Below are 23775 nucleotides of genomic sequence, written 5' to 3' on the forward strand. Positions count from 1 at the left end.
AGAAGATGTTCCACAAGAAGGGATGAAACATGTCCTATTTGATATAATTGTATTTTCATAAGTGAATACATTGTTTTTAGTGCTGAAGAAAGGTGGACTCCTCTCAAAATATCTCTATACTATGTACAGTAATTACTGTCAATACGGGCTTTTAACCATTAAATTTATTTCATGCAATGCAAGTACTTTCCAATAAGCATCTTATTTTGTTATCAAATCTTTGTTTACCTCCTCAAGTATCATTTGTCTCTCTTATGTCCTTAATCTTACTCGTCAACACAATTAGCCTGTCAAAGATCATATTAATGCATATATAGCCTTAGCGAAGAATTTCATTTCTCTGAGCTTGGAAAAATCAATGAAAGTAGCAAAATGAACTAAATGTAATCAGGCAAGTTTATGGAGGAATGGGAGGTCAGTAAACTGGTGACTCACTGCTCTGGCCAAGGGATGCAAATTAGGTGACAAAACAATATACTGTAATAGAGAACCTATCTAACTCACAGCAAAACAATGATATTCCTGCATTATATTAGGAAAAAAAAAACATGAAAGCATTTCATTGCTTAGTGTACATCTCTAGTCGCTAGAGTCCCTATTTATCATGAAATATTGTATGGTAAATTTTATTTCACTTAAAGGAAGAAATATTATATAGGCCTACCTATTTACAAGTAACAAAAATTAATAGCGTTAGTGAAGTCTGAAAGATGTTTCTACATGAAGATATAATTTTGACTTAAAATGTTGTAATAAATATTAACACAAACTGGAACATATTAAACCTGTGAGAGTATATACAGTAGAGGGTTTGCTTACGATTTAGCTAATAACAATATTGAGGAATGCAGCAAAACACAACAGCCATTAAATATAACTATAGGAGACGTACAAGGCAAATACTACACCAGGGCCTCTCAAATGCCAGAAATCTCATGTGTGCATACTGAAGCGCAGAGTTCCTGTGCACAGTGCATCGGTCCCATTTGGCTCAGACCAATGCTCCATCTCTGGGCTACTTGGCTAAGCTCGGCTCAACTTAGCTCAGATTTGGAGCGCTAGAGAGCAAGTGATGAAGAGGGAGACAGGCGGAGCGAGCGGAAGAGGCGTGGGGAAAGAGAGAGACGCACTGTTGCTCCAAATCGAGGAGTGGGGTCTGCACTCTGGTCAACCTAGCGAGGTCGTCTTTTGCACCGTGTACAGCGCAGTGCATTGGTGCATGCACCCTGAGAGGCCCTGCACTACGCTGGAACATTACTAAACAGCATCTCCACTGCTCAACAAATACGCATACTCTGAACATGTGATCATTGGGACAGTCATGTAGGGCCACAACCAACAGTCTATGGTATTTGGTACCTACTAGTGATGGGACATTCGATTCATTTTACTGAATCGATTCATTTGATTCCGTTCACGTTACTGGATCGATACAGTGATCCGATTTACAGCACATTAGAGTCACCGCTTCTACTGCATCTGTGTAGTATGTATTGGTAAGACAGCAGCAACAGCATTCAGTGCCGCTGCTGCCATCTGGTCTTCATACTATGAACTCTTTTCATAGAAAAAAATGCTACTCACTCCAATACATCGAAGGTTTCCGGCGATGCATGATGGGAAAGGTCTGGGATTAGGAAGGGAGCAGCCATGGCTTTAAAGTACAGTCCCAGGATTTCCTGGTGTAAAAATGGGGAAACTATGGAAAACCACCTTAATGGCTGCCGACGGTGGGATTCAAACCAACCATCCCCCGAATGCAAGCGCATAGGTACGTGATACTAACCGCACGTCCAACTCGCTCAGTCATTTTTGAAAATATGTATTTTTCTATCAGCAGAGGATTTTTTAAATCGTCATATTTTGTATAGGCTACCCGAGATGTACAGTAGCCCACTGGTTTTCTGATTCAACATCCTGCTGATTTATTGCGTCAGTCAGCTCACTTACTGTCCACATATTATTGAAGTCTTGTGTAATGATGCGACATATGAACTGAGAGAATACTGAGTCGTTCTTCCCAATATAAAACAGGTACTTTTGAGCGGTCATGAGCATGACTCATAGCCATACAGCAGGCTAGAGTCGAGTTTAATTAATTGTCAAATGTCAGCTAAGTTATGATACTAAGATTCATTAAACTAATAAATAGTATAACCTAATAGCCTACTTACTTACTAGCTACTTTAGAATTATGTTTAGACTACCTTTTTAACACTGCAAATAAATCCATCTATTATTTAAACCTCCCTGTAAGAAGAGGAAAGTGAATGCACTGAACCGTGTGTGTGCTGTGTCTCACTGATCCATGACTGCTTACGATTCTTTCGGTGTGCCATGGCTCACTGTATGTCTTGCTGCAGCGGAAGCTCAGATCTCCGCCAGTGTCCAGTGTGCCGATAAGGAGCCGTGTGTATCTTGTGTCTCAATGAGCCGTGCTTGTTCACGATTCTTTCGGTGTGCCATGACTCACTGTGTGACTTGCTGCAGCAGAAGCTTGGCTCTCCGCCAGTGTCCAGTGTGCCGATAAGGAGCCGTGTGTATCTTGTGTCTCACTGAGCTGTGCTTGTTCACGATTCTTTCGGTGTGCTATGGCTCACTGTATGACTCGCTGCAGGAGAAGCTCGGCTCTCCGCAATTGTCCAGTGTGCCGATAAGGAGCTGTATGTATCTTGTGTCTAACTGAGCCGTGCTGTGCGCACGGTTTTTTCGGTGTGCCATGATTCACTGTCTTGCTGCAGCAGAAGCTCGGCTCCCCACCAGCACTCTCCGCTGGGAGTAAGCTGAATTGTGTGCCATGAGCTCGCCATTCCTGTGAATTGATTCACTCGGAGACTTGAATGAATCGATACACTGCTTCGAATTATGCTCAGTAGCCAACACTAGTACCTACCCGTCACCATTTTTCGGAACTCATTAGCAACATTTTAATTAGAACTTAGGGGGAGGAGGTAAAATTAAACAATATCTATGAACACTACATATATAATTATGCAATGATCATTTTATTTCATTGAGCTAAATTAAGCAGAATAATTAAAAATACGCTTGTAAAATTTCTAAGTTTGTAATGTTATGAAAATTTGTATCCCTCCAAAATACTAGGGGGTGGGGGGTGTGGGGGCAACTGCCACCTCTTGCCACTCACCAAATTATGCTTGTGTCCATGGAACCTGGATTTCCTAGTATGATGAGTTTTATGAGTTTTATATTTAACTAGCAAGATACCTGTATTTTGCTATGGTTTTAAAGTGAATGTTATCTTTCAAAGTTTAAAATTTTAGAGAGTCCACTGTCAGTTAAGCCTGTAGAATGCACCAATGCACCTCAAATTGTATGTTTTAAAAAATATTTCTTATTCAACTTAGGGGTCATAGAAGACCAACCTTCATATAAATTTACATCTTTGTATGTCAAATGGTCTTGGAGGGATGAGTAATTTTTCTGCCAGAGCTAACCCCATTTAATGCCATAGGGGTGGAGTGTTTAAAAATATTTCCTATTTCACTCCTAGGATTTAAAATACCAGATATATACTACCATTTGGAATTTTGTCTTTGTATGTTAAACGGTTTTGGAAGAATGAATATTCTTGTTTTCAGATCTTAACCCCCATTTAACTCCCTAAGGAGTTAATTTATTCAAACTTTCTTTTATTTAACACTTAGGATATCATTTGAAAGTTTAACCTGATAAGTCAAACGGTTTCAGAGAAATGAATATTTTTACCATGGAGCCCCACAACCCTGCCAGTCAAACCCACTTGGTGGTGTATTGTTTTAATACCACTTTTTATTCAAATTTGACGTAGAGGAGCAACCATCATGTGAAATTTTAACTTCGTAGGTGAAACAGTTTCAGAGAAATACTTTTGTTATCAGGCATCACCACCAGTCAAAGCCCCATAGAAGTGTGTTGTTTTAAGAACGAAAATCTAAGACATATAGCAGCAACGGTAATGTGAAATATTAACTTCGTAAATGAACTGTTTCAGAGAAATGAATCTTTATTGTCATCAGGCCTCACCCACTGGTCAAAACCCCCATACGGGTTTATTGCTTTAAGAACACTTCTTATTTAAAAGCTAAGACAGAGGAGAAACCATCATGTAAAATTCGATCTCACATGTCAAACGGTTTCAGATAAATCAATATATTTGTCACCAGGTCTTATCCCCATCAGTCAAAACCCCTTAGGGATTTATTGTTTTAATATCACTTCTTATTTAAAATCTTTGACATATAAGAACAACCATAATTTCAACATTGTACGTCAAACAGTTTCAGATGTATGAATATTTTTGTCATCAGGCCTCACCGCCCAGCCCCCCCCCCCCCCCCCCCCGACCTTCAAGTCAAATAACCTTGGGGGTGTACGGTTTTAATACCACTTCTTAATTAAAATCTAAATCATATAGGAAATTTCAACCTTGTATGTCAAACGCTTTCAGAGATATGAATATTTATGTTTTCAGGCTTCACCCTTCCAGTCTAAACCTCTCAAGGGTGTATTGTTTTAAGACAAATTCTTATTTAAAATCTAAGACATATAGGTACAATGATCATGTGAAATGTCAACGTTGTATATCAAATGGTTTGCGAGACATGAATATTTACCGGTATGTTTTCAGGCCTCTCACCCTCCTGGTCAAAATACCTTAGGGTTGTATTATTTTAAGACCACTCTTTATTTAAAATCCAAGACATATAGGACGAACCAACCTGTGAAATTTCAACCTCTTATGTCATCCAGTTTCAGAGAACTGAATTTCTTTATTTTCAGATATTAACCCCATTTAACCCTCAAGGGCTGACATTTCTTTCTAAATTTGTCTTACATAACATCTTGTGCATAAATGACCAATCATTGAGTGAAATTTCAACTTTCTCCTATGAACAGTTTCAGAGGAATATTTTGGTTTTCAGGGTTTTACCATCATTTCATACCTTTAGGGGTGGAATTTTTTGAAACCCTTCCTTAGCAAGCACTTAGACTGTGATAGAAATGTATCCCCAAAATCTCATTTCTTTATGTCCAGTAGTTTTGCCTTGGCATTGATTGACAATCAGCCAGGACATTCCCTTTTACGAGTGTATATATATATATTTTAATAATTTAGGAATCAAGTAGGTGAATGAACTGTGGTAGTTAACAGACCATGAAGGACCATTCAATCAAGTTGGCTTGCTGTATCAATCTGAAAATCATAGATCATACTAGAAACATTTACATTTATGTTGAGCAGGTTTCTCACTTAAATTTTACTTCTATTTAACCATGACAAACAAGACTAGGCCTACATATCTCTATTTAGTCCCATTTAATTTACCCATTTCAATGTTAGTAAGGAACTTTTCTTATTTCTTACAGTGCCTTATAGAACTTTAACAGCAACCTTTGAGAAACTCAGTGGCTAATTACAATACTTCCCAGGGCTGCCTTATCACCATTTGGTGCTGAAGATAAAGGAGTTACTGGTAGGTGAAAGTCAACCAGTCACATAAATGCATACTTACTCAGACAAGCAAAGTTAGGTTGCTTGTTAGTAAGCCAGTGTGAGTTTCTTGGAGAAACTGGTAAGTTCTTTTTATGTAAGAGACTGGAATGGCATTAGAATTCTACCATAATTTGCAAAACAAAACAAAACAAAACAAAATTGGAGATATTGAATTTTTAAACAATGGCAGACTAGTTAAAAAGTCGAATCCACAAATAATCATGGATTTTATAGAAGACATTCTGAATTGAATTTCCAGAGACAACTAGTAAGCATAAGGAGCAGCAATCTAGTATACTGCAGTATACTCTTCAATTAGCCCTGATTTGTTCATTCCTACTTTCTACAGTGATTTTACATTTTTACTCCTTTCTTTAGGAGACTGCTTATGAATTGTAGGCATGTAGTGTTTCCCAGCAGTTAAGTAGCATTTCCCAACAGTCAAGTTGCAATTAACCACTTTTAGCAAGACTTTGATGCTAACTGCAGGGTTCCAGGCTAAATGTGGTACAATTTATTTTCCACCTTTCCCTTCTGGCAAACCCAGGCCAGTCTTTGTTCTCCTCTAAACTCTGCAAAACTAATGTACTAGTCAGCTTCAAGGCCTTAATTTTCCCGTCTTTCATGAACATTTTATGGAAATGTTTGTTTTTATGACCATTTCCCATTTTGAAGAGTTGAAGATTTACATTGTACTTGTTGTAGTAGGATTGCCTTCTAGGAAAAGTTGTCATGTAAGATTTATTACAAACTTCAAGAGGGTGTATTTATTATTATTATTATTATTATTATTATTATTATTATTATTATTATTATTATTATTATTATTATTATTATTATTATTATTATTATTATTATTATTATTATTATTATTATTATTATTATTATTATTATTATTATTATTATTAAGTGGTTTCTTGGATTGATATCATTGGATAAAATATATCTTATTGCTGTTATCATGTGGTTTTCCATTTGACTGTCTCAAATTCAACTCCCAGCTACAAATTAAAGGATGAATTTGAGTCAAGATAGCCTTAGGTAATGTAACTGGAAAGACATAGTTTAACATTCCAATGTTATCCATCCTAGAAGTTTTTTTTCATCTCTGGTTGAATGTCATGATGGACATCATTGTCATCATCAGTTTCATCATTATTTCTCCATTCCAGCAAGATAGGTGTGGGAAGGGATAATGATCTTCCACAAGACCCTGTTTTGCCACCAATTCTCCCAGTGGCAGCTGACATTAAGGAATGCAGGGTCACATGCTCTACTTGATATTTCTTATTGTTCATATTATTATTATTATTATTATTATTATTATTATTATTATTTTAAAATGCTATTTGTTCGGGGCGTCGACCTAGAAAGATCTTTTGCCCCTACTTGCACCATATGTGAGGAACCTGCATGCATTTTGTAAATGGCGGAAGTATAAAGTGCTGAATGTGAGGAAAGGAACATTAAGGACGTCACGAACACCCAGTCCCCAGGCCAGGGATATTAATCATTTACAATTAAAAACTTCTGACCCAGCCGGGAACCAAACCCGGGGCTACCAGGTGACAGGCAGACATGTTGCTCCCTACACCGCACGACTGGATATTCATATTATTATTAGTTTAATGCATAATTATTTCTTAGTAACAAAGGTCGACTGAACCGATTCATTAATATTAAGATCAACCCTAGCACCAATCTCGCAGTGAATATCAGAGCCATATCACTCTCCTTGCAGGTGGAGTACATCTGAACCCTGCTAGGGGCATGTCAGTTCCTTCCAGGTTGCTTCCAAGATGCCACAAAGTAAAACATGTAAAGTCAAAATTCACTTCGAGGAGGACATGCTCGCTTTTCACCTGCAAAGGCCACTAGTGCAGCAACAAGCTGAAACTTTGAGAACAGAAGTATTCCCCTTTCTTGTGAACAACTGTGCATGTCTTAAATTCTGTTTTATATATTACAGTTTTATGAACATTCTTTGAAAAGAATTAATGTATGACATGCTAAAAATTAAACAATTAGGACCACTTAGACCAGGTCTTTCAATTCAAGGCACATATCATTCTAAAAATAGAACATATAATCTGTCTTTGAGTCCAACCCTTCGTAAGGGTGTAGTGGCATCATGCGACAAGGAACCTCTGCTTTGGGCATGGTGACTTGCTTGCTGTAAGCTCATCCTGGTCAAGCTCTTGATCTGGCCTATCCATCGCAACAGGTGCACGTCCTCTAGGTCTTTGGCTCTTGACATTTTCCTCTATGATAAGTATTTCCATTGCCTCCTGTCTTCTGGCAATATGGCCAAAACATCTGAGTTGTTTTTGGTTGATAAGGATCAACAGTCTTGTTCTGATGCCAAGCTGTTGCAGGATCAATTCATTAGTACGGTGTGCTGTCCATGGTATTCGCAGTAATCTCCTATAGCACCACATTTCTAGAGCATCAATCCTGCAGCAATCCACCATCTTCATTGTCCAAGTTTCTGCTGCATAGGTCACGATAGGGAAGATCAGAGTTTGAATGAGAGTGAGCTTTGTCTTGGAAGTGATGGAGGTGTCCTTCTAGATGCAAGTAAGTTTTGCTGTAGAATTTCTCACAATCGCAATGCGCTTACGGATCTCAGATTCACAGTCTCTGGTATTTGTGACAATAGATCCCAAATACTCAAAGCGACTGACAACATCATAATCAGCAATTCTTGTTATGGCAAGTCTGTTGTTATTAAAACAATCTACAATAGTCACTTCTGTCTTTTTATTGTTGATTTCAAGACCATATTCTCTGCTTTGCTTGTCTAACCTCCACATGATGGTTTCTAGTTCATGATCATCTGTTGCAATTATCAAGTGTCATCCACATATCTGAGATTGTTAATTTTCCTGCCAACAACTGTGATGCCAACACTCCAATCCTTGAGAATCTCCTTCATAATGTACTCACTGTATACATTAAATAGGAGGAAGGGGGGGGGAGAGAGAATGCAACCTTGTTGCACTCCAGCAGTAGTAGAAAAGATGTCTGAGAAGTTGCAATTAACTCTCACTGTCACAGTGTTCGAAGAGTACAATTGCTGAATCAGGTACACTAAATGTCTTGGCGTCTGCATGTCAATGAGTATGGCCCAGAGCTTTGACCATTTCACCTTATCGAAGGCTTTCTTGTAGCCCACAATGTACAGGAACATCTTGACATTGTACTTCCTTGTCTTCTCTATGAGCTGCCAGATGTTTAGGATATGCTCACGAGTTCCTTTGCCTGGAACAAACCCGGCTTGTTCCTCTGATATTTCTGGAAGTAAGAAGGTCTTCATCCTCTCGTTCAGCACCATGAGCAGACTTTACTGGCATGGGAGATGAGGGCGATCATTTGGTAGTTGCACAGTCAAGTGGAGAACCTTTCTTGAACAGCGGTACAAAGATAGAGTATCCGGCCCCGCAGTGTAGGGGGCAACGCGTCCACCTGTCAACCGGCGGCCCTTGGTTCGGTTCCCGGCTGGGTCAGGGGTTTTAAATTGTAAATGATTAATATTCCTGGCCTGGGGTCTGGATGTTTGTGTTATCCTTAATGTTCCTTTCCTCACATCCAACAGTTTACACTTCTGCCATTTACAAAATACACGCAGGTTCCTCACATATGGTGCAAATAGCATTTAAATTTTGTAAAAAATAAAAATAAAAAAATAGAGTGGCACCACTGGTCCGGCCAACTTCCAGATGTCCATGTAATAATAGATAATTAAAATTTAACCAAAATATTTGTAGTAAATATAACTGGAAATGTGTGTACAGATTCTTTTGTTTTTTGTTTACTCTATTTTGTATATTCTGTTTGAAATTCGTGTTGTGTGGACAACAACTTACTGATGTTTCAGACTTAGAACACTTGGATGACCGAGATCGATAGCTGCAGTCGCTTAAATGCGGCCGGTATCCAGCATTCGGGAGATAGTAGGTTCGAACCCCACTGTCGGCAGCCCTGAAAATGGTTTTCCGTGGTTTCCCATTTTCACACCAGGCAAATGCTGGGGCTGTACCTTAATTAAGGCCACGGCCGCTTCCCTCCCACTCCTAGCCCTTCCCTGTCCCATCATCGCCATAAGACCTATCTGTGTCGGTGCGACGTAAAGCAACTAGCAAAAAAAAGAACACTTGGATGACAAAATCAAGATGCATGAAACCTGTAAATACCATTTACTAAACAAAATGTACTTTGCAATGTTAGATCAAATGGATATAAGCCATCAAATAGATGATTATAGATTGTCAACCAAGAACAACATGAGCAAATGAATAAAAATAGACACATTTTGTCAAGATTAATAGATTGCATATAATTTTGTGGGGCTCATGAATTAGCACTGAGAGGCCATGATGAGCAGAAAGACAGTGGAATCCAGGCATATTACATGGACTGGTGGAATTTGTAGCCTCCTTTGGCATGGCTATAAGAGGACACATACACAACTCAAAATGGTTTTAAAGTATATCAAAACAATTCAAAATGAAATCTTAGATGCAATTCTTGATTTGTGTTAATAAACAAGTTGATGAAACTGATTACTTATCTATCCAAGTTGATGAATCCAGTAATATGTCGTGTGTTTTTCGAAGGAGAAATTCATGAATTCTTCTGGGGTTTCTTTAAACTTGAAGAGACTAGGCGAGTTGGCCGTGTGGTTAGAGTCACGCAGCTGTGAGCTTGCATCCAGGAGAAAGTGGGTTTGAACCCCAGTGTCGGCAGCCCTGAAGATAGTTTACCGTGGTTTCCCATTTTCACACCAGGCAAATGCTGAGGCTATACCATAATTAAGGCCATGGCTGCTTCCTTCCCATTCCTAGGCCTTTCCTGTCCCATCGTCGCCATAAGACCTATCTGTGTTGGTGCAACGTAAAGCGAATAGCAAAAAAAAAAAAAGAAAAGAAAAAAACTTGAAGACAGAAGTGCAGATGGAATTAATAATTATGTAATAAAAGAACTAGCAGATGTTGCTGTAGATAAAGACCCAAGTAAAATGATTGGACAGACTTATGATGGTGCAGCAGTCATGAATGAGCAACTGGAGATGTACAAAGGAAATACATCCTGCTGCAAATTGAATGGGTGCTTGCAGAAATGGGCTAAGCATCATTTTATCAGAACAGAGTTAAAGCAACATTTGCAAAAGTCAAGAAATAATTATACCGATACTAAAATATATAAATTTTTGTCATTATTTTATCTTATTTTAAACTTATGTATGCTTCTGATACAATATAAATAAATAAATCAATAGTGTGCAGTATAATAGAACTGTATTAAACATGAAAAGTTCTTGGAAAATAGGATTATAAAAAATTGAAGAGAAATACCACCTTCAGGAAATTGAAATAATAGGGATAATGGTTGGAGCTCGCAGTACTATACCCCGTCACTTCGTTGCCACATGGAAACACTTCCAACTCCCAATGAAGCTCATCCCCGAAATTGCGACTCTCATCCTCCGAGGTTCCATCAAGATCCTGAGACACCACCTCTACAGCTACAGCTCTGAAATGCCGCACTAATTATACTATTCCTTTATAATTTAGAGTTTTCTTCAATTAATAGATCTGTACAGAAAATTTGATATGTTTTACCTTGTAATTAGTGGCAGCCTGTAAATACAGGAGGTTGTTCCTAAGTAAATGGAAATGTATATAGATAATAGTTTACCTCAGATTTGTAAGCAACCTTTATTTTATGATCGTAAAATACCAAAAAGAAGGTGTTTTATGTACAATAGACTATATATATAAAGGTGCTGCATACTTATTTTGGGAAGTTACATAACTTTCCCTCATAGGACAATCATCAGCCATATTGGTCATATTCTAATGCATTGGAGAATGATTCCTCAGCAACTTCTTGGCCATTGCCAGCTGCCATTTCTCTGTAATAGTGGTGATATCTTGGAGGGACATATTCAGTTCAGTTAAATTTTCAGTTCTGTATGTGCTTAGTAGTAACATATATTATTGTAATTAGAATACGTCTGAACGTAGTTTAAAATTATTGTAGAGTACTGTACAGTAGTATACAAGTAATATCTTGTTAGAAATTAGCATACTTATTCTGCCGGCCCCTTGGTGTAGGGGTAGCATTCCTGCCCCTTACCCGGAGGCCCCGGGTTCGATTCCAGGCCAGGACAGGAATTTTTACCTGGACCTGAGGGCTGGTTCAAGGTCCACTCAGCCTACATGGTTAGAATCGAGGAGCTACTTGACGGTGAGATAGCGGCTCTGGCTTAGAAAGCCAAGGATAATGGCTGAAAAGATACGTCGTGTTGACCACATGACACCTCATGGTTTGCAGGTCTTTGGGCTGAGCAGCAGTTGTTTGGTAGGGCAAGGCACTTCAAGGGCTGTAGTACCATGGGGAGGTTAGCGTGCTTATTCTATTATTGTAAAATAATTGTGTAGTAAGGTAGAGGTATCCGTAGAAATTCTTTTACTAGAATTCTGCAGTTATAATTAGGATAGGCTTAACTGCAGTTTAGAATTGTGTAATTCTTGTGTATTCCTTTTGGTATTCAGTAATTAACGGCAATTTTTATCCTCTTATGGTGTTGTAGGATAAAAATAGAGTACAACTAAGTAGTATTTTAGTGTAGTAGTATATTAATCGCTTTATTGTCGTGTGATCTTTGTGTACTATCCTAGACTATATTTCTTTCCTTTCATATTTTTTGCACACAATAAGTTATTTTATTTTTCCTTTTCTTTTCATTTTTTCGTAAAGGATGGCTAAGGAATGCAAGTGTAGGAACTGTGGGTGTGGTGAGACATTGAGGAGTATGGGGGAGGAGTTGGAGAGTTTGAGGGAGATAATTAGGATTCTCTCAGAAGACAGGAAGGAAGGTAGGTCTCCCTCAAACAATGTACAGGATACAGTGGGTGTAAAAGAGGGATGGGAAGGAAACAGGGAATTGTAGAAGACAGGTAGTCCAACGTTCTAAGGGGAAGGAGATTGCAGGCTAAGGGCTCTATTCAGGATCAGAATTCAGGACAGGCGTCAGTGAGAAATTGGTATGAGTCACTGCAGGTAGAACAGCAGAGGGAAGATGAGGAACACGGAACTGTTTCTGAGAAGGGTAAATGTAGAAAAGGGGAATGTACAGTACAGGATAGGAAAAGACAGGTGGAACAGGGTCGTAGGTGGGAGAAAAGGGAGCTTCTGCAGCTGTCAGGAAAGATAGGGCTGACCAGGAGGGGAGGGTATCAAACGAGGTGGGCAGGGTCGAGGCTCTGGTCATGGGGGGTTCGATTGTTAGACATCTGGGAAAGTGTGTGGAGGAAAGGGAACTAGGGTAGAGTGTTATCCAGGAATTAGGTTGAGGCAGATGTTGAGGAAAGTAGAAAAGAAGGAGGAGGGAAAGGAGAAGGTGGTAGTGTTTCACGTTGGATTTTTTTTTTTTTTTGCTAGTGGCTTTACATCACACCAACACAGATAGGTCTTATGGCGATGATGGCATGAGAAAGGCCTAGGAGCTGGAAGGAAGCAGCCATGGCCTTAATTAAGGTACAACCCCAGCATTTGCCTTGTGTGAAAATGGGAAACCACGGAAAACCATCTTCAGGGCTGCCGACAGTGGGATTCGAACCCACTATCTCCCGGATGCAAGCTCACAGCTGCACGCCCCTAACAGCACTACCAACTCGCCCGGTTTTCACGTTGGTACCAACAATGTAAAGCAAGCAGGTATAAGTACCAACATAGTTGGGGATGTGTGGGATCTGGTAAATGCAGCACGGGTGCAGTTTAAGGAAGCAGAGTTCGTTATCAGTGGAATAGTGTGTAGGAGGGATACTGACTGGAGGGTGATTGGGGATTTAAAGGAAACTATGGAGTGGGTATGTGGGAAATTGGGAGTAAGATTTCTACATCCTAATGGGTGGGTAAGAGAAAGGGATCTGCGCTCAGATGGCCTTCACTTAAATAACAGTGGTACGTATAAGCTTGGAAATTTGTTTGGAAGGGTAATAGGGAGATACATTCAGGGAAACGGGGTGGTCTAGGGAGCGGTGATAAGGTTTACAGGGATCTGGAAGTCAAGTAGGGATGACATAAAAATATTAGCATAGAACTGTAGAAGTATTGTAAAGAAAGGAATAGAATTAAATAATTAAATAATATATACTTAACAGATATTGTAATACGAGTTGAATCATGATTGAGAAATGATATAATGGATGCATAAATTTTATCATGTAACTGAAGTGTGTATCATAGAAACAGGATAGGAATGGTGGGAGGGGGAGTATTCATTTGTATGCTACGAAAAGTTAAAGATGGCAAACATGAAATTTTAAGTGTAAGGCTCATTTCTGATATTAATAGGCAACTTGATGTCTTTGCAGTGTACAAACCGGGAAAGGGTAGCGTTGCCACTGATTCAGAATTATTTGATAAGATAAAGAGCTATGTGAGAAGTGACATGGAAAGGAATGTGATTCTAGCGGAGATCTCAATTTACCAAATGTCAATTGGGATGGAAATGTGAACGATAGGAAGCATGAACAACAAATGGCAAATAAACTAATATGGGAAAGGCAGCTGATTCAGAAATTAACGGAACCAACTAGAGGGAAGAATATCCTGGACGTGGTGCTGATAAAACCAGATGAGCTGTATAGAGAAACCGAAGTAAGAGATGATATCAGTGATCATGAAGTGATTATTGTTGTAGTTAAAAATAAATGTGATAGAAAGGAAGGTTTTAAAAGTAGGACTGTTAGGCAGTATCATATGGCTGATAAAGCAGGCATGAGGGAGTTTTTATAAATATGATCGGTGGAAAACTGGTAAATAAAAATGTAAACAGTCTCTGGGATGGGTTTAAAGCAATTGTTGAGGAATTTGAAAATAGGTTTGTACCTTTAAATGTGGTGAGGAATGGTAAAGACCCACCTTATTATAATAGAGAGATATAAAGAGACTAAGAAGGAAGTGCAGGTTGGAAAGAAATAGATTTAGAAATGGCCGTGGAAGTAAGGAGAAACTGAAGGAACTTACTAGGAAATTGAATCTAGCAAAGAAGTCAGCTAAGGATAACATGATGGCAAGTGTAATTGGCAGTCATTCAAATTTTAGTAAAAAAAATGGAATGGTATGTATAGGTACTTTAAGGCAGAAACAGGTTCCAAGAAGGACATTCCTGGAATCATTAATGAACAAGGGAAGTGTGTATGTGAGGATCTGCAAAAGGTGGAAGTATTCAGTCTGCAGTATGTAAAGATTGTTGGTTACAAGGATAATATCCAGGGAGAGGAGGTGACTAATGCTAAAGAAGAATTAAAATTTACATATGATAACAATTACATTTACAATAAGATACAAAAGTTGAAAACTAGAAAATCGGTGGAATTGATAAGATTTATGGGGATATACTAAAGACATTGGGTTGGGATATAGTAAAGTATCTGAAGTATTTATTTGATTGTTGTTTGCATGAAGGAGCTATACCAAATGAATGGAGAGTTGCTATATTAGCCCCTGTATATAAAGGAAAGGGAGATATACATAAAGCTGAAAATTACAGGCCAGTAAGTTGGACATACATTGCATGTAAGCTTTCTGAAGGCATTTTTTCTGAATATATTAGACATGTTTGCAAAATTAATAACTGGTTTGATAGAAGGCAGTTTGGGTTTAGGAAAGGTTATTCTGCTGAAACTCAACTTGTAGGATTCCAGCAAGATATAGCAGATTTCTTGGATTGAGGAGGTCAGGTGGACTGTATCGCAATTGACCTGTCAAAGCATTTGATAGGGTGGATCTTGGGAGACTACTGGCAAAAATGAGTGCAATTGGACTAGAAAAAAGAGTGCCTGAATGGGTGCTATATTTCTGGAAAATAGATCTCAGAGGATTAGAGTAGGCAAGGCTTTATCTGACCCTGTAATAAGTAAAAAGGGCATTCCACAAGGCAGTATTATTGGACCTTTATGTTTTCTATATAAATGATACGAGTAAAGAAGTGGAATCCGAGATAAAGCTTTTTGCAGATGATGTTATTGTGATAGAGTCTATATAAATAAAATTGTAGAGGGTCCGCTGTCTGTACTTTCTTTTGTTTTGCCAATTTTTCAGATATTTATCCGTTTTAGGTCAACTCAAGACCGAATCGGTGGTTTTTACTTTTCGTGTCTGTTTGTTTGTCTGTTTGTCTGTTCCACCATCACGTCGAAACGGCTGGATAGATCTCAACCAAACTTCATATTTAGAGTATACTCATCCCGGGGAAGGTTTCGATATGCATATCATTTTAAAATCTTCGAATAGACGGGGGTTTATAGGAAAACCAGAATGGTTTTTCCACCATCACGTCGAAACGGCTGGATAGATCTCAATCAAGCTTCATATTTAGAGTATACTCAACCCGTGGAAGGTTTCGATATACATATCATTTTAAAATCTTTGAATAGACGGGTGGTTTTCCTCCATTTTCTCTTATACTATTGATTTTCTGTAAACTTCGTTTCCCGTACGTGAAACATCTCTTCATTATAAACAACTTTCGTTTTGTTCATAATTTACCTTACTCTTCACATGACGGAGAAATTTACAATTTTCTGCTGGTATCATGCTCTGCATTGAGTGACCGACAGACCGACAACGAACCTACAGGTTACCATGGCAACGTCTCTGACTGCATGCCAGCAGGGAAGTAACGTATTGCCATTTTCCTCATCATGCTTTTAAATTCGTGGTTGTTCCTTGGGTAGAAGGCAATAGAGGCATCAATCGGCCTATCTGCGGGATATTGGCGGAATATCATTGGAGGTTATAACCGCCCTCGAATAGATTAAGTAATAACACCATTAGTCATCTTCTTATTATTTGTTTATCTAAGAATCACTGGACCTAAATTTCTCCTCTGTTACCGCTTTATTATATTCATAACTCACACTAGCATAATTTATTGAGGGGCATTTGATTTTCCAATACATTCACTTGGCATTTACATATTTGTCGTTATCCAGCTGTCCTCAGTTATAATCCATTTTCTATTACTTTCGACTTTCTTAACTGTATTATTTTCTTCCTTAATTACGCTGTATGTACGCGAGTGCTATAAACTACTGGATGTATTTCCACCAAGATTCATATTTAGAATACACCTGTCCTTGATAGGTTTTAGGGCAAATATTGTTTCTAAATCCCTGAACTGACTGGGGGTTTATACAAAACCGAAACAGTGATTTTGCACTTCCACAAAATATACACAACCAAACTTAATAGAAATCTACCTACCTTGGTAGAAATTAATTTCTAAACCTTTTTTCTCATGTGCATCATTTCGATACGAGGATTAATAAGGGAGACTTAACTCAGGAGCGGGTGCGTGTAAAGCTTATTCCTTACAACTTGAAAACTACTGAAGACATTCGAACCAAAATTTATATTTAGCATCCACCTATCCAAAGGTAGGTTTTAAACGTAAATAACAATTCATGTTCCGGAATGGACTGGCGGTTTATAGGGAACCGAAATGGTGATTTTACTCTTCCACAATATATACAGAACAAGACCAACCTGACTGGAAATCGACCAAACGTGATGGAATTCCACCTCTAAACCTTTTTTGCATGTGCATTTTTTCGTCAGGAGGATTAATAAGGGAGATATCATGAATGGTCACTTTTGCAGGTTAAGTCCAGCGGACATAGCCCAAAAGGTATTTTACATGGAGCAGATTTCTTATCTATATAAATCAAATCATAATGACTGTGTGCCTCTACACTGACTATTTTGGCGAAATTTTCGTACAGCTTTCCGTTTAAGGGGTAATAATGACCATCTCCATAATTTTTGGTTTAGTTTCCTAAAAGTCCTAATTTTTACCCGCCTTGCCCAAAATCCAGATTGCGGCATAATCTGCCAAAAGATAAAGAAGGTAATTGAAATTTGATAAAATTATACGTTTTAGCCTGTAATGAACGGAAAACATCCAAGATCATTAAATTTTTCACTTTTTATCCGCGAAGAATATCGAAATATGCAGGCAATTTTAATGATGGTGCAGACCTTCGGAAATTCCTATCACATAACGGATTGCACAATCTACGTTCAATTTGGAATGATCTAAAACCTTGGTCTTATGACTTTTGCCGTATCTGTATCTCTTTTACGTTTGATTTTTCTCTATTAATCGATGTTAAGTCAATTTGGAATTTTCACATGCATAATTCATACTTTCAGTTACTTATATCAAGTACAGAATCATCAAACTCTTCACGAAAATTGGCCCACCCAGTAGCTATATGTTAGCCAAATGCTATGTATGTAGCTGTCACATAATTATCCGAAAAGTAATGTAATGTGAGATAATCTTACAAAACCTTTACCCTGTTCCACGTTTCTAACTCGATCTGACCCAAGAATAGATGACATATCATCGGACCAGCCATTTAGGCCACTAAATCCAGCGTGTCTTATGGTATAATCCTTTGTCGATATGACGTACGTTTAGTAGCAGTTAATCTGTAAATGAAGGTCTTCAATATTGTAAACACGCATATATTTTCGTATGTCGATCTATATATATTCGCTGATGTCGATTTGTAGCGGTCGAGAAAGGGTGGGTCTGCTATTGTAATCAGTACTCCCCACACCGACTTTGACTGATAGTAGGAAAGGGTTCCTTCTCCAACTCCTGTGTAACTGTCATTAGTAAGGAAGGCTTACAATTGTAATGAATAGTTCACTTCTCGATTTGACTTGCAGAAGGCAAGGGAGCATGCAGTTTTGTTTAAAACTTCCCTACCCGATTGTGTTTGGCAGTAGGCAAGGGTGCCCGCCATTATAAAGAAATGTCCTCATCTAAAATGTGATTGGCATTAGGCATAGTGGCCTGCTATTTTGATGGAAACTCACCAACTTGGTGTGACTGGCAGTAAGCTGGCTGGCAGTAGGAAAATGGGCCTGGCATTATAATGATAACTGCACAACTCAATTTTGAGTGATAGTAGGGTAATTACCTGCCATTATAATAGAAACTCCTCAACTATAATCTGTCTGGAAGTAGGAAAAGGGGGCTGCCATTTTAACGAAAACTCCCCAAATCGATTCTGTCTGTGTAGTAGGCAATGGGGCCTGCAATTATAATGTAAACTTCCCAACTCGATTGTGAATGGCAGTAGGCAAGTGAGCCTGCCGTTATATCACAAATCCGTAACAAACAATTTACATTGGAAACAATGTACGGGGACCTCCCCATGCTCTTTCTCGGATAACGCTAAGAGACATGCAATTTTAAAACAATCTTATTTACTGCATGTACACTATTTACTTCGATATTCGAATACAATGTAGAATACCGTAGCGAAGCACGGGTACATTCGCTAGTAATAAATAAGTTACAAGATTGTGAACAACCGCAAAATGACCTCGATAATGTTGTGAGATGGACAGCAGGCAATGGTATGAGGATAAACAGGGTTAAAAGTCAGGTTATGAGTTTCACAAATAGGAAAAGTCCTCTCAGTTTTAATTACTACATTGATGGGGTGAAAGTTCCTTTTGGGGATCATTGTAAGTATCTAGGTGTTAATGTAAGGAAAGATGTTCATTGGGGTAATCACATAAATGTGATTGTAAATAAAGGGTATAGGCCTAGATCTCTGCACATGGTTATGAGAGTGTTTAGGGGCTGTAGTAAGGATGTAAATGAGAGAGCATATAAGTCCCTGGTAAGACCCCAACTAAGCTAAGCTAGAGTATGCTTCCAGTGTATGGGACCTTTACCAGGATTACTTGATTCATGAACTGGAAAAAATTCCAAAGAAAAGCAGCTTGATTTATTCTGGGTGATTTCCGACGAAAGAGTAGTGTTACAAACATATTGCAAAGTTTGGGCTGGGAAGACTTGGGAAAAAGAAGACTAGCTGCTCGACTAAGTGGTATGTTAGATCAAAAATTAGATGGATGGCTTGTCCGGCGTTTGCTCTATTAACCAGCGTTTCGTCTTAGGTCTGACACTAGACTCTTCAGAGTGGGACATGTCAGACCCTACCCACTGACGCTGGGGTGTATGCAGGTGAACTTATCAGAAGCTTATTTATGAAGCACAGTCTGATAACTGCATACGGGAGATAAAACTCCACAATGGAATTAATGCCCGCCTAGCAATTCCAAATGGAAATTCCAAGTTCCCATGGAGGGAATTAGATTCTTTTCCACCAATAGAGCATATAAAAAATTAGATCAAAAATTAGACGGATGGCTTGTCCGGCGTTTGCTCTATTAACCAGCGTTTCGTCAAGTTCACCTGCATACACCCCAGCGTCAGTGGGTAGGGTCTGACACGTCCCACTCTGAAGAGTCTAGTGTCAGACCTAAGACGAAACGCTGGTTAATAGAGCAAACGCCGGACAAGCCATCCATCTAATTTTTTATCTAATTTTTGATATGCTCTATTGGTGGAAAAGAATCTAATTCCCTCCATGGGAACTTGGAATTTCCATTAAGTGGTATGTTCTGAGCTGTCAGCAGAGAGATGGCGTGGAGTGACATTAGTAGACGAATATGTTTGAGTTGTGTCTTTAAAAGTAGGAAAGATCACAATATGAAGATAGAGTTGGAATTTAAGAGGACAACTTGGGGCAAATCATCATTTATAGGAATGGGAGTTAGGTACTGGAATAACTTACCAAGGGTTCAATAAATTTCAAATTTCCAATAGCTCCATGGCTAAATGGTTAGCGTGCTGGCTTTTGGTCATAGGGGTCCCGGGTTTGATTCCTGGCAGGGTCGGGAATTTTAACCATCATTGATTAATTGTGCTGGCATGGGGCTGGGTGTATATGTTGTCTTCATCATCATTTCATCCCCATCATGACGCGCAGGTCGCCTACGGGCGTCAAATCGAAACACCTTCACGTGGTGAGAAGAATATGTCCTTGGACACTCCCGGCACTAAGAGCCATATGCCATTTCATTTTTCTTTGAAATCATTTAAGAAAACGCTAGGAAACAACGGATGGGGAATCTACCACCTGGGTAACTGTTCTAAATGCAGATCAGTATTGATTGATTGATTAATTTTTCAGGTAGTTCAAGCAATTCCTTAAGCTTTTAAGGCTTTTTTATCCTTGTACCAATGTACATTTGTGGCAGCTCAATATCAGTGGATGATGGCCAAGCACCAATTCTGTTCCTTTTGTTAATGTCAACCAACATGATCATATTCCTCAAAAATACTGTATGAATATTTAAGAAATGCTTAAAATGGTTTATTTCTAAATAGACAGCTTGAAAGTTTACTAATTAGTAGTCCTTGTTACTTTTTCTAGCAAAAGTTAAGTGATCACTAACTTATCATTTCTCATTTTTACTTCTTGATATGGCTTCTTTTACTCTAGATCCTTTCTTAAATCCACCCATTCATCCTGCACAAAAATACAAGAAAAAGTCCCTTTTTTTTTCTTAACTCAACCTAAAATCCCTCCCACAGGGAAGATATTTATGGGCAGGAACTAGATAAAATTCTGTTAGCCCGATTTTGCAATAAAATATCATAAAATTTACAAATTGATATCTCATCACACAGGATTTCCTCATGTAAGCCCAACTCACAGAAGATAGTTTGAACCTTCTGCAATAGATGGCAGCACATAACTCATATTTTAAAATTTATTGGCTAGCCCATTTTTTTTTGTTTTGCGAGAACCCATTCAATTATTCATTGCTATGCTCACCAAGCAGATCTGAATTTTACAACATTTTACACAAGTCTGCATGTTTTTCTCTAATTTTAAAGACATGGGTCCATGACTATTTCCCTTGCATCAGGCTTTGTTCGATTGCAATAGAACAAGAATTTCTTATTATGGCTCAATTTTTCCATTCAGTGATGCCACATGTAGATACACCTTTCAAACAAATTCAAAGGAAAAATATTCTCCCTTTAGATATTCCTCTTCTCTAGGATCTTTTTGTATCTGATTCATTCAGCTGTTGATCCGCTATTTCATCTTTATCCATTTCCCTCTCTTTCAAAGTAGACCTTGGGCATTCTTGTGATTGTCATTTTCATCATTTGGCTGAACAAAATGACAGAAGCTGATTCCTTCCTCATCCCAGCCTGAATGAATTACAAATACATATACTAGTACAGATAACACAGCCATATAGCGGGAGGGGGAGGGGGGCGATTCTTACACACTTTTTATTGGCAAAATATTCCCTTACCCAAATGCAACTATATTGGGAAAAACATGGTTGCTCTCAATTTTACTCTCTTCTTCTCCACCACTCCTCGCTTAATGTATTTCATTCTATGTCCTTAGGTAGTTCTTAACAACATTCATCACAATCTGGATCTTATTTGTCCTCTCTTGCTTTTCATTTCTAATATCAAAGTTTATTTTGGTGCTCTTCCTTCAATCATCTGTTTAAAATAACTTATCTGAATCATCTCAGACTGCTTCTCTTTTTTCTCACTTATATTCACTACCCTTGTTTCTTTCTGTAAGTTTAAATTTTGCATGGGGCTGCTTGGAGGCAATGGCAAGGGCATACTTGATTCAGCTGGAAGAATGTGACCTTTTCTTCTCCATGTCAGGAAGTCAAGAAAGGAAAAAAATTTTCCCTTTAGATATTCCTCTTCTCTAGCATCTTTTCGTATCTGATTCATTCAGCTGTTGATCCGCTATTTGATCTTTATCCATCTCCCTCTCTTTCAAAGTAGACCTTGGGCATTCTTGTGACTAATAGAGACTAATAGCCCTGGAGATTTCTCAGTCTACAATGAAAATGTGTACAGTGACAGGCTACATTTTATACTAATAATAATAATAATAATAATAATAATAATAATAATAATAATAATAATAATAATAATAATAATAATAATAATAATAATAATAATAATAATAATAATAATAATAATAATAATATCATTATTGGTTTTACAAGGGAGTATCAAATATAAATGTGATTTTATTTTTATTTAAATTCATATATTGAAAAACACAATGCAGTTACAATTTATTTTTCCACATAGTTTCCTGCCCTCATTGTAAAAAGAACAGGGTTATGTCACCAGCCAGTTGTGCACGAAGTCTTCCACATTCTCGTCATCTTCAAATCATTGCCCTCCTAGAGCTTCTTTAAGCGGTCTGAACAAATGGAAATTGCAGAGCGATAAGTCCGGGCTGTAAGGAGGATGATCAAACCTTGCTGTAACCCTTTGACAGACCTCCAAATGTCTCAACTTCAGATTTTTGGTCAAAAATTGGTCTGGAACACACTTTACAGAACTATAGGCCTAGGTCGATTGTGATGATTGCTGGACAGCTCCCATAACTGATTCTGACTTTTTCTGCAATTTCTGATACTGTCACCCATTGATCGTTGTCAATAATGTCTATAACTGCATGAATGTTTTCGTCTGTAATGCTGGTCCGAGGATGGCAATTGTGTTGCTGACTTTCCACATGTTCTGGTCCTTCCTTGAACACTTTTTGCCAGGCAAACACATGCGTCCTTGACAATGTTTGATCACTGAACTGTGCAGTCAATCTCTGGCAAATTTCCGCTGCTGTAACTCCATCACGAGCAAGACATTTTATAATTATGAGTTGCATACTGGAGGGGTGCACCTGTTGCTCCAACATCGTGAGCGTTACTGATGAAACAGTGGGAAATATCTAACAGTATGCTCTCCCCACTTCTAACGGTCCTGCCTAAGCATAGCAGAAGCGTGGGGCTAGTCCTACCAACTGTTGATGTTCAGGAACAAAAATGTCCCACTAAGTCCTTTTTCAGTTTTCGGAGATGCCAAGGTGCCAGATTTTTGTCCTGCAGGGCTTCTTTCATGTGCCAATAAATCTACGAACAAGAGGCTGATATATTACCATATCTGAAGTACTTATTTGGTTATTGTTAGCATGAAGGAACTATACCAAATGAATGGAGAGTTGCTATAGTAGCCCCTGTGTATAAAGGAAAGGGTGATAGACATAAAGCTGAAAATTACAGGCCAGTCAGTTTGACATACATTGCATGTAAGCTTTGGGAAAGCATTCTTCCTGATTATATTAGACATGTTTGCAAAATTAATAACTGGTTTGATAAAAGGCAGTTTGGGTTTAGGAAAGGTTATTCCACTGAAGCTCAGCTTGTACAATTCCAGCAAAATATAGCAGATATCCTGGATTCAGGAGGTCAAATGGACTGTATCGTGATTGATCTATCTAAGGCATTTGATAGGGTATATCATGGGAGACTATTGGCAAAAAAGAGTGCAATTG

At 38.4% G+C, this 23775-nt stretch overlaps 1 protein-coding gene across 1 annotated transcript in view; it reads left to right on the plus strand.

Annotated features, from left to right (window-relative positions):
* Positions 1 to 5476: 5476 nt before the first annotated feature.
* Positions 5477 to 23775, plus strand: part of LOC136866789 (retinol dehydrogenase 12-like) — a 104836-nt gene continuing 86537 nt past the window's right edge. Inside the window, exon 1 of the mRNA XM_068227062.1 lies at positions 5477 to 5576. The gene's annotated coding sequence lies outside the window, so the exon portion shown is untranslated. The remainder of the gene's footprint in view (positions 5577 to 23775) is intronic.

The sequence above is a fragment of the Anabrus simplex genome, chromosome 3 (assembly GCF_040414725.1).
Source record: "Anabrus simplex isolate iqAnaSimp1 chromosome 3, ASM4041472v1, whole genome shotgun sequence".
Taxonomy (NCBI): domain Eukaryota; kingdom Metazoa; phylum Arthropoda; class Insecta; order Orthoptera; family Tettigoniidae; genus Anabrus; species Anabrus simplex.